The sequence below is a fragment of the Oreochromis aureus genome, linkage group 3, assembly GCF_013358895.1.
Source record: "Oreochromis aureus strain Israel breed Guangdong linkage group 3, ZZ_aureus, whole genome shotgun sequence".
NCBI classification, from domain to species: domain Eukaryota; kingdom Metazoa; phylum Chordata; class Actinopteri; order Cichliformes; family Cichlidae; genus Oreochromis; species Oreochromis aureus.
In genome coordinates this window covers 107,042,612-107,058,890 of record NC_052944.1, presented here as the reverse complement: position 1 = coordinate 107,058,890, position 16,279 = coordinate 107,042,612, and the positions used below count along the sequence as shown (strand labels likewise).

At 35.5% G+C, this 16,279-nt stretch overlaps 1 long non-coding RNA gene across 1 annotated transcript; it reads left to right on the top strand.

The window, feature by feature from the left end:
* The first annotated feature begins 13,067 nt into the window (after positions 1 to 13,067).
* Positions 13,068 to 15,982, top strand: LOC120437841. The gene is made up of 3 exons (XR_005611439.1): positions 13,068 to 13,081; positions 14,380 to 14,411; positions 15,612 to 15,982. It is a non-coding gene; the product is annotated as an uncharacterized LOC120437841 (long non-coding RNA).
* The last annotated feature ends 297 nt before the right edge of the window (positions 15,983 to 16,279 follow it).

Here is a 16,279-nt window from a genome sequence, read left to right as displayed (position 1 = left end):
TCATGAACTGCTGAGCCAAACCTGATCCATCAGTGCTGGACTGCACAGATAACTACATGCCACAAGGAGACTGCTGTGTTATGAACTGCCATACCAGTGTGTCTTCAGTGGAGAAGATGACACACCCATCACCTGACCTCCTGCCTGATCTGGAGACCATCACCATGCTGCCACACTACACACCTCTGAGACCATCAATGATGACTCATACTGAGGAAACTGTATTTCCTGTCAGAGATGCTCAGTGATCCTCAGAGCAGAGAGAGGTATGATTCTTTATCTTTGATTAAAAAAATGTCAGTGCTTTTAATTCATTTAATTAATTTAAATCCTGTTTATTGCATAAAAAATTACACACTCAAATGATTATACTTGTTAACACTTTTTGAGTTTTAATTCACATTATGGATTACAAATCTATGCTTTTTCTACTCTGTCTCTCTGTGCAGGTATTGCTGTCTTCTGAGTTCTTCACTGTCCCAACTGAAACATTCAAACCTCATTGCAGAGCTCATGTCTTTCCTCACCATCATGTGAGTGTGAGATTGCTCTGGATTCTGGTTATGTGGCCTGCAGCACCTATAAGGTATTTCAACATTGTTCATTTTATAACTTATTTCTAGTTAACACAAATAAAAATAAAATGTTCCTTTTTCTGTATTTTTTTTTTTTTTAGAACAAGCTCGTACAGTGTGCCTGCATTCCAGCTTCTTAGACTCTACGCAAGTGGACAGAGTATCAGTGCTTGGCCACCCTTACAGACACCGACTTCTGTCAACTCACTGCTACTGATCAGGCACCTCACTCCAGGAAGACAGAGGGCTGCAAGCCTGTTATCGTTTCCAGTGTGGCTTTGTATTCTTGGGGTAGCATCAGATTTTTCCCACAAATATTCAAAGGTAACACTTATTTTAAGCTTAGTTATTAAATCAAAAGTCTTCCCTTGTGTTAATTGTTTTATTTTTTTTTTTTATTTTTTTTTTACATTTATATGCAGTTATCAGATGTGGTGGAGCTTTGTTAACTGTGTGGAAAACATCTGTTTGTGATGATATTTACAATGAGGTTTTAAGGTGACAGTTTCCAAGTGATTTCAATCATTTGACTAAGCAAAAACATGTTTGCAATTAACATATTTTTTCAGTTTTGTCTTTTGGATTTAACATTCCTCTGTGACAGGAAATACTAAACTGGTCCAAGTAACCAGCATATCATTGGTCAAAGACAAAAAAGGACCACATGTCACGCTAGCAATGAAATTTTTGACTGTGTTTGTGTCACCAGATTTAACAAACAATATCAGACATATGAAACTGAACTCTGGATTAATGTCTAGATGTTTTTGTGTTTTTTTTTTTGTTGAATAATTATTTTGTAGGACAAACCCAATTTATTTACCCAAACAAGTTACATTGTTTGGGTAAATAGTGGATTAATATATCTAAGTCTATAAGTATAGCAAGCTGAATTCATACAAACACACAGCTCTAAATCTTGAATTGTAGGATGTACAAAAATGATCATGTGATTATTATGGACATTTAAATAACTATATCTATTGAACCATTACACATATTCTTTATAGAAATTACACAATCTCAAAATGTGAAAAAAGAAAATGTTTAAGAGAATAAATAATGTGTGTTTGTATGAATCCTGCCTTAGTATGGGGTGTCAGTAACTACATTAGTATAGAGTAGGTCTAACAGTGGTTTTCCACATCTGCTCTAATATATATAGATAATGGGTCAGACATATAAAGTCATTTTGAAAAGTTCATAAAGGTCACATCCATTTATATGTGTTCCTCTTTATCATTTTATATCAGGTCACACAGCTGACTTGAGTTTTGATCAGAGTAGAACCATAACATTCATGCTAATGGTTCTACTGTTTACAGTTACTTTATGATGGATTTCATCCTGGTCACAGCACTATGAGAAAAGCTGTTAAAGGTAAAGTTAACCCAATTAATACCTCATCATAAGTCACTCTATAACGCAAAGCAGTGATTATTTTCACTGTAATTTATTCCACAATAATGTTCTTTATTTGATCCCTGTTTCTTTAAATATGCACATCGATTGTTCAGCTGTGTGACTCTCTACACCTCAAATATATCACAATGTGGACTTCATTTCGACAGTATTTTGTAGATTGGTACCACATTTATCATAAAATCAGAAACTGTAAACTAATTGAAAAAATGAAGCTTATGAAAATTTTAATGTGGCATTGGAACATGTTGTTTATCCTTGCCAAATGGTATTTACACAAAACTCCAGCAAATCAGAGGATATATTTTTGTCTCTCACTTGCGTATATATATATGTGTATATTTTTGCAGTTAATAGCCTATCATGTGTCTGCGCATCTTAGGGCCATAAACATAAACATGGCAAACAAGGATATGTTCACAATTCCAACAGATGCTTCAATTGTTTGTATAGATGTTAGATTCATTTGATTTGCATTTTCTATTAATATTTTTCTGTTTATCCCAAATGGGATTTTTATTTCTGTTTGCCATTATTGTAATCATTGGAAACAACTGAATAAATATTTTGTATCATATGTTTCTAAAAGTATTTGAATGTTCTACTTTTCTACTACTGGTTTTCTACTTTCTAAACTTTCTTCCACTCTTTGGCATTTCAATAACATTATTTTTGGGTGTTTTATCTCTGACCGCAGCATCTTGTGCATTTATTACCTAAATGTTGTTTGTGTGGGTTTTCTTTTTGGTTTTTTTGTTTTTTTTTTTGCCATTTTTAGATTTCACCAGCTGTGTAAACTCTGCAATTTTACCTTGGTTTTGTTCCACATCAGTTTATCTGCTGGCTGATTTTCTTCCTTTTCTAGTGTTTCTGGTAATTTTTAACAGTTAAAAAAGTAACTTTGAGGTTACTTCAGCCTTTTCAGCTGTTATCTGTTGACAGTTTTGCCTAATTATTACATTTCTGCAAAATTATAGCAGTTCTGATAACTTGTAATATTTCTGCTAAGTTTTTAATTTTCTACTAAATTATATTATTTTTGCTAGGTTACACTACTTTTGTTTGTTATGTTATGTTATGTTATGTTATGTTATTCTAAATTATTACATTTCTGCTAAGTTGTAGCTTCTGGTAAACTACAACATTTCTGCTGAATTGTGATGTTTCTTCTAAGTTATTGCATTTCTTCTAAGTTATTACATTTTTGTTTACTTGATGTTGTTCTGCAACGTTATTAAATTTCAACAACTTTTTAAACACTGACTTTGATTTCTTCAGCTTCTTCAGCTATTTTCAACTATTTTCAGCAGACAGCTTCAGCTTTAAAGCATCCACACTGCATTTTCGCAGGAAATGCAAATTTTCTAGTTATTCTTCAAGTTGCTTCCGTGACGTTTTTTCATTGTGGATCTACTTCCACAATTTTCAGCCGATTTTCACCATTCAAATTTTAAACTATTCTGCTATTTCTGCTAATGATGGCTATATCTTTTGGTATTTTATACTGTTATACTTTTTAAAATATTAAGCTTTTTATGCAATTTTTTGTCCCATTGAAATGAATAGAAAACTTCCAAAATTCTGCTAAAACTTGCTAATTTTTGAAACTTAACTACTTTTTCCTACTTTCACGTAGAACAACCATTCAAACTTTAAAATGTTCTCAAATTATTGGGCTATTCAGGTATAAATCAGCTTTTTCATATCTGTTACAGTTTTCATCTTATCCTCTTTAAGTTTTGAGTTTCATTTTGTGATTTTCACAAAATACATGCGTTGTTATGGTTGCTATGCAGTTGGTTCTAAGTGTGCCACTGTAGGTTTTGCAGTCTTCTCTTCATGTCTGAACAACTTCTTGCTACTTGCTCGATTTGGACTGAACTTCCACAAAATATACATCAAAACGTAGGTATTTTTGCTGGCTTTCCGAAAATGTCACTATCATGGTTGTGAGATTTATAGAATTTTGGCAAATCTCCTCAGACCAACACAAAGTCGCAAAACTCTCCATAGAAAGTCAATGGAGAGTTTGTTCAAAATCACCGCTTGATTTCTGTAATGAGAGGCATTTTCGAATCGCCATATCTCCTTAACGAAGCAAAGTTAAGACATAAGGCTTGTCCCAGTATATCTTCAGACACTCCTGGCGCTCACGATTCAAGAATTTTTTTCTCACCTATTACCGTTCTGAAATGAGTTAGACTTGTTTGAGGGTAGGAAATTCGTACTTCGCTCAGATTTCTTCAGATTTCAAACTCTGGAAATGAACCACTTTTTTCTCTCGTCATAACTTTTTGTTGGATTTCCACAGAGACCTGAAAATTTCCATGATTGTTCACCAAAGCCTGCTGTCTCTTACGGTGAAAGAATGATATTGATACTCCAAATAGATTTAGAGTTAGAAAGCGTTGTTTGAGGGCAAGTCAAGGCAGATTTCGCTTGCCTCTACTCAGTTATGGTGCATTAGAAGTCAAATATCTTCAATAATTCATATTTTAACGATAAATTGTCAACACTGTAAGATTCCCCCATCTCTTCTGAACAAAACGGTGTAAGAATGACTGTTCTAGCCCCTACGGTTAGGAAATTATGGCCATTTGTTTGAGAGGAATCCTCACTATGAGAAATTCACTGCAGAAATCCTGTCTCTGTGCTCTGTGTGTGTAAAACGGCTGCACCTGTTTTGGCGGGAAAAAGTACACAGCCTCTCTGATTGGTGGATTCAAATTTAGCAGCTCCCATGCTGCTTGACTGACCTAGAAACTTGATTTTCTCTCCTGTGTGTGTGTGTGTGTGTGTGTGTGTGTGTGTGTGTGTGTGTGTGTGTGTGTGACAGAGAGAGAGAGAGAGAGAGAGGCGAGAGAGAGTTTTTATGGGAGCATCTTATTGTATGATTTAAATTCAATATATTTAGACTGGTTGACTGAATTTGATCCTGTGTGTGTCTCTCTGTGCTTGTGGGACTTTTTGCAGCTGTCCATTTTGCTTTTCCAATTTTTCTATTTAAGTTATTACTATTGTGCTAAGTCATAGCATTTGTGCTGCTTTTCAGTATTTGTGCTAAATACAGCATTTCTGCTAAATCATACTATTTCTGCTATTTTATAAGATTTGTGCTAAATACAGCATTTGTGCTAAATCATACTATTTCTGCTATTTTATAGGATTTGTACTTAATATAATATTTCTGCTTAATTATAGTATTTCTGCCATTTTATAGTATTTGTGCTAAAACATAGTATTTCTACTAAATGCAGTATTTCTGGGTAATCATTGCATTTCTATATATTTCTTCCAGGTCCCCAGGGAGTCAGTCCTAATATTCAAATTTACATATCAGGACCTGGACGGCTTCCCAGCCAGCCAATCATATCTGAGTCCTGGCACATTCAAATTTGCATATTGGGACCTTCATGGCTTCTCAGCCAGCCAATCATATCTGAGTCCTGGCACATTTAAATTTGCATATTGGGGCATTCATGGCTTCCCACCCAGCCAATCATATCTGAGTCCTGGCACATTCAAATTTGCATATTGTTGCCTTCATGGCTTCCCAGCCAGCCAATCATATCTGAGTCCTGGCACATTCAAATTTGCATATTGGGACCTTCATGGCTTCTCAGCCAGCCAATCATATCTGAGTCCTGGCACATTCAAATTTGCATATTGGGACCTTCAGCTTCCCAGCCAGCCAATCATATCTGAGTCCTGGCACATTTAAATTTGCATATTGGGACCTTCGTGGCTTCTAAGCCCACCAATCATCTATGTCATATATCTCTAATATTTCATGTTTTTATTTTAAATGGTCAGCTTTTCAAGATTCCCCTATGTCTTCTGAATAAAATGGTCTAAGAATGACTGTTTTAGCCCCTCACGGTTAGAAATTTATGGCTGTTTGTTTGAGGGGAATTCTCACTATGAGAAATAGACTGCAAAAATCCTGTCTCTCTCTGTGCTGTGTGTGTAAAGGCCTGCACTTAGTGCACCAGTTTTGGCGGGAAAAAGTACACAGCCCCTCTGATTGGTGGATTCAAATTTAGCAGCTCCCAGGCTGCTTGACTGACCTAGAAACTTGATTTTCTCTCCTGTGTGTGTGTGTGTGTGTGTGTGTGTGTGTGTGTGTGTGTGTGTGTGTGTGTGTGTGTGTGAGAGAGAGAGAGGCGAGAGAGAGAGAGTTTTATGGGAGCATCTTATTGTATGATTCAAATTCAATATATTTAGACTGCTTGACTGAATTGGATCTTGTGTGTGTGTGTGTGTGTGTGTGTGTGTGTGACAGAGAGAGAGAGAGAGAGAGAGAGAGAGAGAGAGAGAGAGAGAGAGAGAGAGAAAGCCGTTTTATGGGATGATCTCATTGTAAGATTCAAATTCAATATATTTAGACTGCTTGACTGAATTGGATCTTGTGTGTGTGTGTGTGTGTGTGTGTGTGTGTGTGTGTGTGAGAGAGAGAGAGAGAGAGAGAGAAGCCTTTTTATGGGATGATCTCATTGTAAGATTCAAATTCAATATATTTAGACTGGTTGACTGAATTGGATCTTGTGTGTGTCTGTCTCTGTGCATGTGTGTTTCCATATGTGTCCATATTTATGATTGTGTGGCTGTTATATATTTTGTTTTTTGCCGATTTTTTTCATTTAACAAGTATATTTGAGGGACCCTCAGCATGTTCAGCATTTTTTCAGCTGTCCATTTTGCTTTTCCAATTTTTCTGTTTAAGTTATTACTATTGTGCTAAATCATAGCATTTCTGCTGTTTTATAAGATTTGTGTTAAATATAGTATTTCTGATTAATTATAGTTTTTCTACCAAATCATAGTACAGTATTTTTGCTTTTTATAGGATTTTTATAGGATATTTATGTTGCTTAATATAGTATTTCCGCTTTTTATGGGATTTTTGCTTAATATAGTACTTCTGCTTATTATAGGATTTGTGCTTAATATAATATTTCTGCTTAATTATAGTATTTCTGCCATTTTATAGTATTTGTGCTAAAACATAGTATTTCTACTAAATGCAGTAGTTCTGGGTAATCATTGTATTTCTATATATTTCTGCCAGGTCCCCAGGGAGTCAGTCCTCTGTAAGCACTGTAATTTTCAAATTGACATATCAAGTCATGCACGGCTTCCCAGCCAGCCAATCATATCTGAGTCCTGGCACATTCAAATTTGCATATTGCGGCATTCATGGCTTCCCAGCCAGCCAATCATATCTGAGTCCTGGCACATTCAAATTTGCATATTGTTACCTTCATGGCTTCCCAGCCAGCCAATCATATCTGAGTCCTGGCACATTTAAATTTGCATATTGGGACCTTCGTGGCTTCTAAGACCACCAATCATCTATGTCATATATCTCTAATATTTCATATTTTTATTTTAAATGGTCAGCATTTCAAGATTCCCCTATGTCTTCTGAATAAAATGGTCTAAGAATGACTGTTTTAGCCCCTACGGTTAGAAATTTATGGCTGTTTGTTTGAGGGGAATTCTCACTATGAGAAATAGACTGCAAAAATCCTGTCTCTCTCTGTGCTGCATGTGTAAAAGCCTGCACTTGGTGCACCAGTTTTGGCGGGAAAAAGTACACAGCCTCTCTGATTGGTGGATTCAAATTGAGCAGCTCCCAGGCTTGCAAGACTGACCTAGAAACATGCTGTTAACAGCCCCTGTTCACTTTCTGCTGCTGCTGCTTCTGCTGCTGTGTGTGTGTGTATGTGTGTGTGTGTGTGTGTGTGCGTGTGTGTGTGTGTGTGTGTGTATGTGTGTGTGTGTGTGTGTGAGAGAGAGAGAGAGAGAGAGAGAGAAAGAAAGACCATTTTAGGGTAGCATCTCATTGTTGGATAAAATGTAATATATTCAGACTGGTTGACTGGCATAGACCCTGCCTGTGTGTCTCTCTGTACATTTGTGTATCTATATTTGATTTCTTATGTATCTGTTGACTGTTCTTATTTGTTTTTCTTCTAAATGTATTTTTGTTTTATTTTTCACAGGTGAATAACAAATAGTTTTCAGCGAACTTAACCATGTTCCTTTTATTCAGCTTGTCATTTTACCTTTCCAATATTTTCACTTAAGTTATTACTATTCCGCTCAATCATAGTATCTCTTCTAAATCATTGTTATTAAGCTATATTGTAGGATTTCTGCTAAATCATAGTATTTCCACTATATTATATTTTTCTTTCTAAATATAGCATTTCTGCTATAGAATAGTATTTCTGCTATGTTATAATATTTGTGCTAAACTGGAGTATTTTTGTTAAAACATAATATTCATTTAAAATTAAAATATTCATAGTATATTACAGTGTCTCTGGTAAATCACAGCATTTCTGCTATGTTGTACTGTTTTTCTAAATCATAGTATTTCTGTAATGTTTAAGAATGTTTGGCTAAATATATTCTTTCTGTTATCTTATACAATTTCTCCTAAATTCTTGTATTTTTGACAAGTTATCGTGTTTCTGGTAAGTTACAATATTTCTGCTAAGTTCTGCTATGCTATTGTATTTCTGCCAAGTATTATGTTTCCTCTAAGATAGTGCAGTTCTGCTAAGTCACTACATTTTAGCAAAGTTCCTTTGCTTCTGCAAAGTTTTTACAATTTCTGCAACTTTTCAGCTTTTTCAGCTAGTTTCAGCAGACAGCTTCAGCTTTAAAGCATCCACACTGCATTTTCGCAGGAAATGCAAATTTTTCTAGTTATTATTGTGTGGATGCTTTAAGCATCCACACTATTGAGTTCCTGTTTCTCTTTATTCTTTATACTTTATTATTATTATTCTAGTTGCCACTTTTTCACTTTTTTTGGCACTTAACTACTTCCACAATTTTCAGCCGATTTTCACCGTTCAAATTTTAAACTATTCTGCTATTTCTGCTAATGATCGCTATATCTTTTGGTGTTTATTACTGTTATACTTTTTAAAATATTACACTTTTTTCCTTTAATTTGTCCCATTGAAATGAATGGGAAACTTCTGCAATTCTGCTAAATTTTGCTTGTTTTTGAAACTTAACTACTTTTTCCTACTTTCACGTAGAACAACCATTCAAACTTTAAAATGTTCTCAAATTATTGGGCTATTCAGGAATAAATCAGATTTTTCAAATCTTTTACCGTTTTATTTTATGCCTCTTAAAGTTTTGAGTTGGAAAATTGTGATTTTTCACAAAATACATGCGTTGTTATGGTTGCTATGCACTTGGCTTCCAGTGTGCCACTGTAGGTTTCGCAGTCTTCTCTTCATGTCCGAACAACTTCTTGCTACTTGCTCAATTTTCACTCAACTTCCACAAATTATACATCAAAACGTAGGTATTTTTGCTGGCTTTCCGAAAATGTCACCATCATTGTTGTGAGACTTATAGAATTTTGGCAAATCTCCTCAGAGCAACACAAAGTCTGAAAACTCTCCATAGAAAGTCAATGGAGAGTTTGTTCAAAATCACCGCTTGATTTCTGTAATGAGAGGCATATTCGAATCGTCATATCTCCTTAACGAAGCGAAGTTAAAACATGAGGCTTGTCCCAGTATATCTTCAGACACTCCTGACGCTCACAATTCAAGAATTTTTTCTCACCTATTACCGTTCTGAGATGAGTTACACTTGTTTGAGCGTAGGAAATTAGTCCTTCGCTCAGATTTCTTCAGATTTCAAACTCTGAAATGAACCACTTTTTTCTCGTCATAACTTTTTGTTGGATTTCCACAGAGACCTGAAAATTTCCATGATTGTTCACCAAAGCCTGCTGTCTCTTACGGTGAAAAAATGATATTGATACTCCAAATAGATTTAGAGTTAGAAAGCGTTGTTTGAGGGCAAGTCAAGGCAGTTTTTGCTTTGCTCTACTCAGTTATGGTGCATTAGAAGTCAAATATCTTTAATAATTCATATTTTAATGATACATTGTCAACACTTTAAGATTCCCCATCTCTTCTGAACAAAACGGTGTAAGAATGACCGTTCTAGCCCCTATAGTTGGGAAATTATGGTCATTTGTTTGAGGGGAGTCGTCATTATGAGAAATAGACTGCAGAAATCCTGTGTCTCTCTGTGCTGCATGCACCTGTTTTGGCGGGAAAAAAAGTGCACAGGCTCTCTGATTGGTGGATTCAAATTCAGCAGCTCCCAGGCTGCTTGACTGAGCTAGAAACTTACTTCTCTCTCCTGTGTGTGTGTGTGTGTGTGTGTGTGTGTGTGTGTGTGTGTGTGTGTGTGTGTGTGTGTGTGTGTGTGAGAGAGAGAGAGAGAGAGCGAGAGAGAGTTTTTATGGGAGCATCTTATTATATGATTTAAATTCAATATATTTAGACTGGTTGACTGAATTTGATCCTGTGTGTGTCTCTCTGTGCATGCGTGTTTCCATATGTGTCCATATTTGTGATTGTGTCACTGTTATACTTTTTTTTGCTGATTTTTTCATTTAACAATTACATTTGAGGGACCCTTAGCATGTTCAGGATTCTTTCAGCTGTCCATTTTGCTTTTCCAATTTTTCTATTTAAGTTATTACTATTGTGTTGAGTCATAGCATTTCTGCTGCTTTTCAGTATTTGTGCTAAATACAGCATTTCTGCAAAATCATACTCTTTCTGCTATTTCATAAGATTTGTGCTAAATATAGTGTTTCTGCTATTTCTGCTAAATTTAGTATTTTTGATTTAATTAGGGTTTTTCTACCAAATCATAGTACAGTTTTACTGCTTTTTATAGGATTTTTAGAGGATATTTATATTGCTTAATATAGTATTTCTGCTTTTTATAGGATTTGTGCTTAATATAGTTTTCTAAAAAAATGTAGTATTTATGCTTAATCATACTATTTCTATATATTTCTGCCAGGTCCCCAGGCAGCTAATCCTCTGTGAGGACTGATACATACAAATACATATCAGGGCCTGCACGGCTTCCCAGCCAGCCAATCATATCTGGCGTCTGCCCTTTCTTCTCTCGTCATATCTCAGCGACAGATGTACAAAGAGCAATGCAAATCACAGTCAAAGTACACCAAAGTCCGCTGATTCACCCAGTACAAGAATTATGCTTCTAGTCCACCTAGTTTTTGAGTTACATGACGTTTTGTAACTGCAAAAACGGGGTTTTTCGCCTCTCACCGCAATCTGATTCTGACTGCTCATCACCCTGTTTTCCAGGCCTTCGCTCTCTTTCCCAGTGGCGCAGTTGGTAATGACACAGGTCTGCAACCCAAAGGTTGTGGGTTCAATTACACCTTGGGCAACATGTTTTTTTCCCTACAAATTAATACACTATCACAGACCACTAATTCATGTTCATCATTTATTACAATTCTGCAAACTTTTATGATTTTAGCAGCTTTTGTAATATGGACCTCAGATTCTTGTTAACACTCCATGGCACAAATACTGTTCCCTTTAGGCTGTGTGTGTGTGTGTGAGAGAGAGAGAGAGAGAGAGAGAGAGAGAGCTTTTTGATGGGAGCATCTTATTATATCATTTAAATTCAATATATTTAAACTGGTTGACTGAATTTGGTCCTGTGTGTGTCTCTCTGTGCATGTGTGTTTCCATATGTGCCCATATTTGTGATTGTGTGACTGTTATACTTTTTTTTGCTGATTTTTTTTTTTCAATTAACAATTAGATTTGAGGGACCCTTAGCATGTTCAGGATTTTTCCAGCTGTCCATTTTGCTTTTCCAATTTTTCTATAAGTTATTACTGTTGTGCTAAATCATAGCATTTCTGCTGCTTTTCAGTATTTGTGCTAAATACAGTATTTCTGCTAAATCATACTATTTCTGCTATTTTATGAGATTTGTGCCAAATACAGCATTTCTGCTAAATCATACTATTTCTGCTATTTCATAAGATTTGTGCCAAATACAGCATTTCTGCTAAATCATACTATTTCTGCTATTTCATAAGATTTGTACTAAATATAGTGTTTCTGCCAAATATAGTATTTCTGCTTAATTATAGTATTTCTGCCATTTTATCGTATTTGTGCTAAAACATAGTATTTCTACTAAATGTAGTATTTATGCTTAATCATACTATTTGTATATATTTCTGCCAGGTCCCCAGGCAGCCAATCCTCTGTGAGGACTGATACATATAAAATTTACATATCAGGGCCTGCACGGCTTCCCAGCCAGCCAATCATATCTGAGGTCTGCCTTTTCTTCTCTCGTCATATCTCAGCGACAGATGTACAAAGAGCAATGCAAATCACAGCCAAAGTACACGAAAGTCCGCTGATTCACCCAGTACAAGAATTATGCTTCTAGTCCACCTAGTTTTTGAGTTACACGACGTTTTGTAACTCCAAAAACAGCGTTTTTAAGCCTCTCACCGCAATCTAATTCTGACTGCTCATCACCCTGTTTTCCAGGCGCCGCTCTCTTTCCCAGTGGCGCAGTTGGTAATGACACAGGTCTGCAACCCAAAGGTCGTGGGTTCAATTACACCTTGGGCAACATGTTTTTTTTCCCTACAAATTAATACACTATCACAGACCACTAATTCATATTCATCAATTTGATATTTGATATACCTTTATTAGTCCCACAAGGGGAATTTATATGATTACAACCATTATGTTTTAGAAAAAAAAATAAATGTGCATTGAACACTCAGGGGTCACTGTTAAAAAGTCTCATGGCAGTGGGGTTAAAGGACCTCCTGAACCTCTTGAGTCCTGCAGAGCAGTGAGATGAGCCTCTGCAGCTCCTACTGTCCTGAAGACTGTTCTTATTACTGCAGTCAGTTACATAAATCTATCTATCTATGTATAATACAGTACATTTTAACATACTGACCTTATGTTTATTTATGTCTTTTAACCATTATTTCAAATTCACAGAATCCTGTTTGAAACATTTAATGAACTTATAGAATTAAATTTCTGCATGTTGTTTTTGTTGCAAAAAAAATCTAGTATAATAATATTTAAATTTACATATATTTTCACGTTTTCAATGCCAATTTTGTGTAATGGCAAAGTTTCCCACTACCCGTGAATGCCTCTTTTTATGTCTCTGGCTGACTCCTTAATCTCCGCCCAGTCTCTGCTCCATCCCTGCCGGTAAGCCTGCTTCTCTGTCTCTCTTCTCTGAAATAAAATGTCTATAAGCTGTTTGAGTGATTTACCGAGTTGTTGTTAGTGAGTTATGAAGCCAGTCGAAGTATAAGTCATGTTAAAGTAACACAATGGCTGCTTTTTAGTGAAACGTTGTAATTTTAGTATTTAAAAGGAGTGTTTGGTATGCCCCTAAGCGCTAACGCCTAGCCTAGCTCCTATAGGCCTAGTGTGAAATTAATATGGTTCATTTGATTGTTTAATACAGTTATTGTGTTGTATTTGGTTCATTCAGTGTGTTAGTGTTTCTGAGTCTCTTAGGGAAGCTGAAGTTAGTTCTCCTCTTCACAAATCAGTCAGTTAAAACGGCCTCATTCTATAGGTTGTAAGGTAATGAGCCGCCATTTTAGAACCACTGATTAGCTGCTGGAGCAGCAGGGTCGGCAACTTCAAAGGAGCCATTTTACCGCCTCTGACTGAAAGCCGGGAGAAAAAGAGTCACGTGCCTGTGCCGGTGTGTCTGTGTTGTGGGTTAATTAACAGAAGGGAGCAATAGAGTGAGGATAAAACACATAATATAAGAATAATGACATTTCTTAACAAGAAGAAGTTTTTTAATTAATCAATTTTAGTTTTTAGTTAAATTTTTAAGAACTGTTTAACAAACACTTGTTTGTACAGGTTGTTTTTTTTTAAAATAAAACCTACACCTGCAGCTCTGTTTAACTTCTCACTTTGTGAAAAATTAATGAAATCTAAAAAGGCCACCTTCAAATAAATAAAATGCAGCAGTGCACCATTAATATTATAAATATGATATGTAGATATTTAAAACAACAGCATATTAAATGATACTGTGTGCAGGTAATATTTTTAGGAAGCAGAATTTGAATGCAGACCAACTCAAATGTTGAAGCCTACAAAAATATCATCCAAGCTTTCATTTATGATTGTTCATGCTTTGAAATTGTGATGTCAGAATTTGATAAAGTGTGCAGTGCTAGGTGTAGCAAATCACTGCTTATGAAATCTACTGTGTTATCTAATAGCACCAAACTAATAGAGCTATCACATAACTGAGAAACTTGTGTGGCTTATTACAAAATGGATGAAACCACATTTTACCTTAATGAAGACAGTAATATTTAATAAGGTGTAGAAAAAAGAGGTGAGTTGTTTGTTGCTGTGGTAAACAAAGAAGTGTACTGAATCTTTTGGACTACACAGAGTGATGCAGTATTGACTCTGATGCTGATTTGAGTTGTCTCATTCTGTATTTTTGTGCTTTGTCTTTTGTTACACAGAGTGAACGAGATCTTTGGTTTTGCCTTTGCTGGTAAGTTAACAGTGATTGTAACTGAAGCAGTATGAACCTGGCATTGTGTAGCACATTTGACGACTTACATACAGTAGTTTGACTTTTTGTGATACGTTTCCATTTACTGATTGGCAAAACACAAGATTTGTGACCTGTAGCAGCAAAGCCCCCACACAGGGCCTCTGACTGTCCCTGAAAATGTCCCTGAAGTTTAGTAGCCCATTTATGTATGATTTAAATTTCATATGGCTTATTGAATTCAAACAGTTAAATGTCAGATGTCTTTATCCAGGTGTTCATTTTGTCCTTATGTTTGTGGATTTAAGTAGCAGACAAAACAATGAAAGTGTTTTAGGAGAGTCCGTATAAGTGGTGGCTCAAACACTTAAGAGCTGCACAGGTATTGATTCATATTGTCTCTCAAATTCTGCTGATGTATTATATTAAAGTCAGAACACTGTAGAAGTACTTTGCCTCACTCGGTATAAGTAATAGCTTTAACAGTTAAGCAATAATAAAACGAAGAGAACCAGAGGTGTGAGTGGACATTGTTAGGTAAATTACAGCCAGTGTGTCTAATTAGTTTATTACTTATTTAGTGAATATAATGATTTTACAATTAAATAGAAATGTTGCCAAAAGGGACATTGCAAAATACATAAATATTCCTAGCAACGGGTACAATGAAAGGACTTTTTAGTGTAATATTTTAGGACATTTAATTTTAATCACAAACATTCTGCACCTCTGTTATTGTAACATGTCAATATTTACATAAAACCTCATCATGTAAAACATGATGAGGTTTTCTGTTGCTTCTGATTACAAGAATTACTTTGTATTTAATGTTTTTAACCTGAAAGGACATTAAAAGTTTTGATTTTTCACACTTTATTAGCACTGACCTGTTGTAGAAAATGTTTGAGCCACAAGGCTTCTGTGTAGGAAATATTTGGTGTATCCTGCACTTGTGCCAACAAATATTGGTGCCTGTTCTTTGCATTTCTGTAGTAATAATGCTTTTATTACACATGCTAAAGCCATGTGAGACCCTGCAGTTCAATTATCTCCTCTTCAGACTACAGTAAACTTAAAAAGCTTAAAGTAATTTAGGATTTTACTAGTTAATTTGTGTCACAGTAAATTGGATTGTGTGTGAAGAGGCTCAACAGTCTGAATCATCTAACAGTGATCTGATGAATTGTTTCCTTTCTCTAGACTGCTGATCTGATCGTCTCAAGTCTGGTAAGTAAAGGTTTTTCTGAGGTGCAGTGCTGGGAAATGTTTCTCATGATAGGAGATTCAGTGTAGTGGTGTGAGTGAGCACAGCTATTGGTGATCATCAAAAGTCATCAAATCCTAGTAAAGTCTGTGTAAACATTTCCAGACCTACAGAGGTCCGTAGGTTATTGTAGCAGCACATATTTTTTTCACATTAGAGCAGCTCATGAACAGCAGTTTAGGTACAATTAAGTCTTCAAATAGGGCCTTGTGGATTTCAAAAGCTTCTTTCCTTCAATAATTAAGTCACTGTCTGAAAACTGCTCTTTGAATTAGTCTTTTATAATTAAAGATTTTGTTGATGACTGGAAACAATCAAAAGCACAGATACAGCATTCATTTCTGTATTTTATGGTTAAATGATCTACAAAGAAATTATGGTCATATATATTTTTAATTAGGCCTTTAAATCGGTCATTATAAGTATGTCCTAGATTTAGTGGAGTGCTTATGGCTGTGTATTAAACATACCCCAAATGTGACTGAAATATGTAGAAACAGTATTGTTTACTTTTATGTTAACGGTAATGTACTGTATTTTTCGGGTTATAAGGCGTATGCAGCTAACCAAATATTCAGATAACTCAAACTATTCAACTCATTCA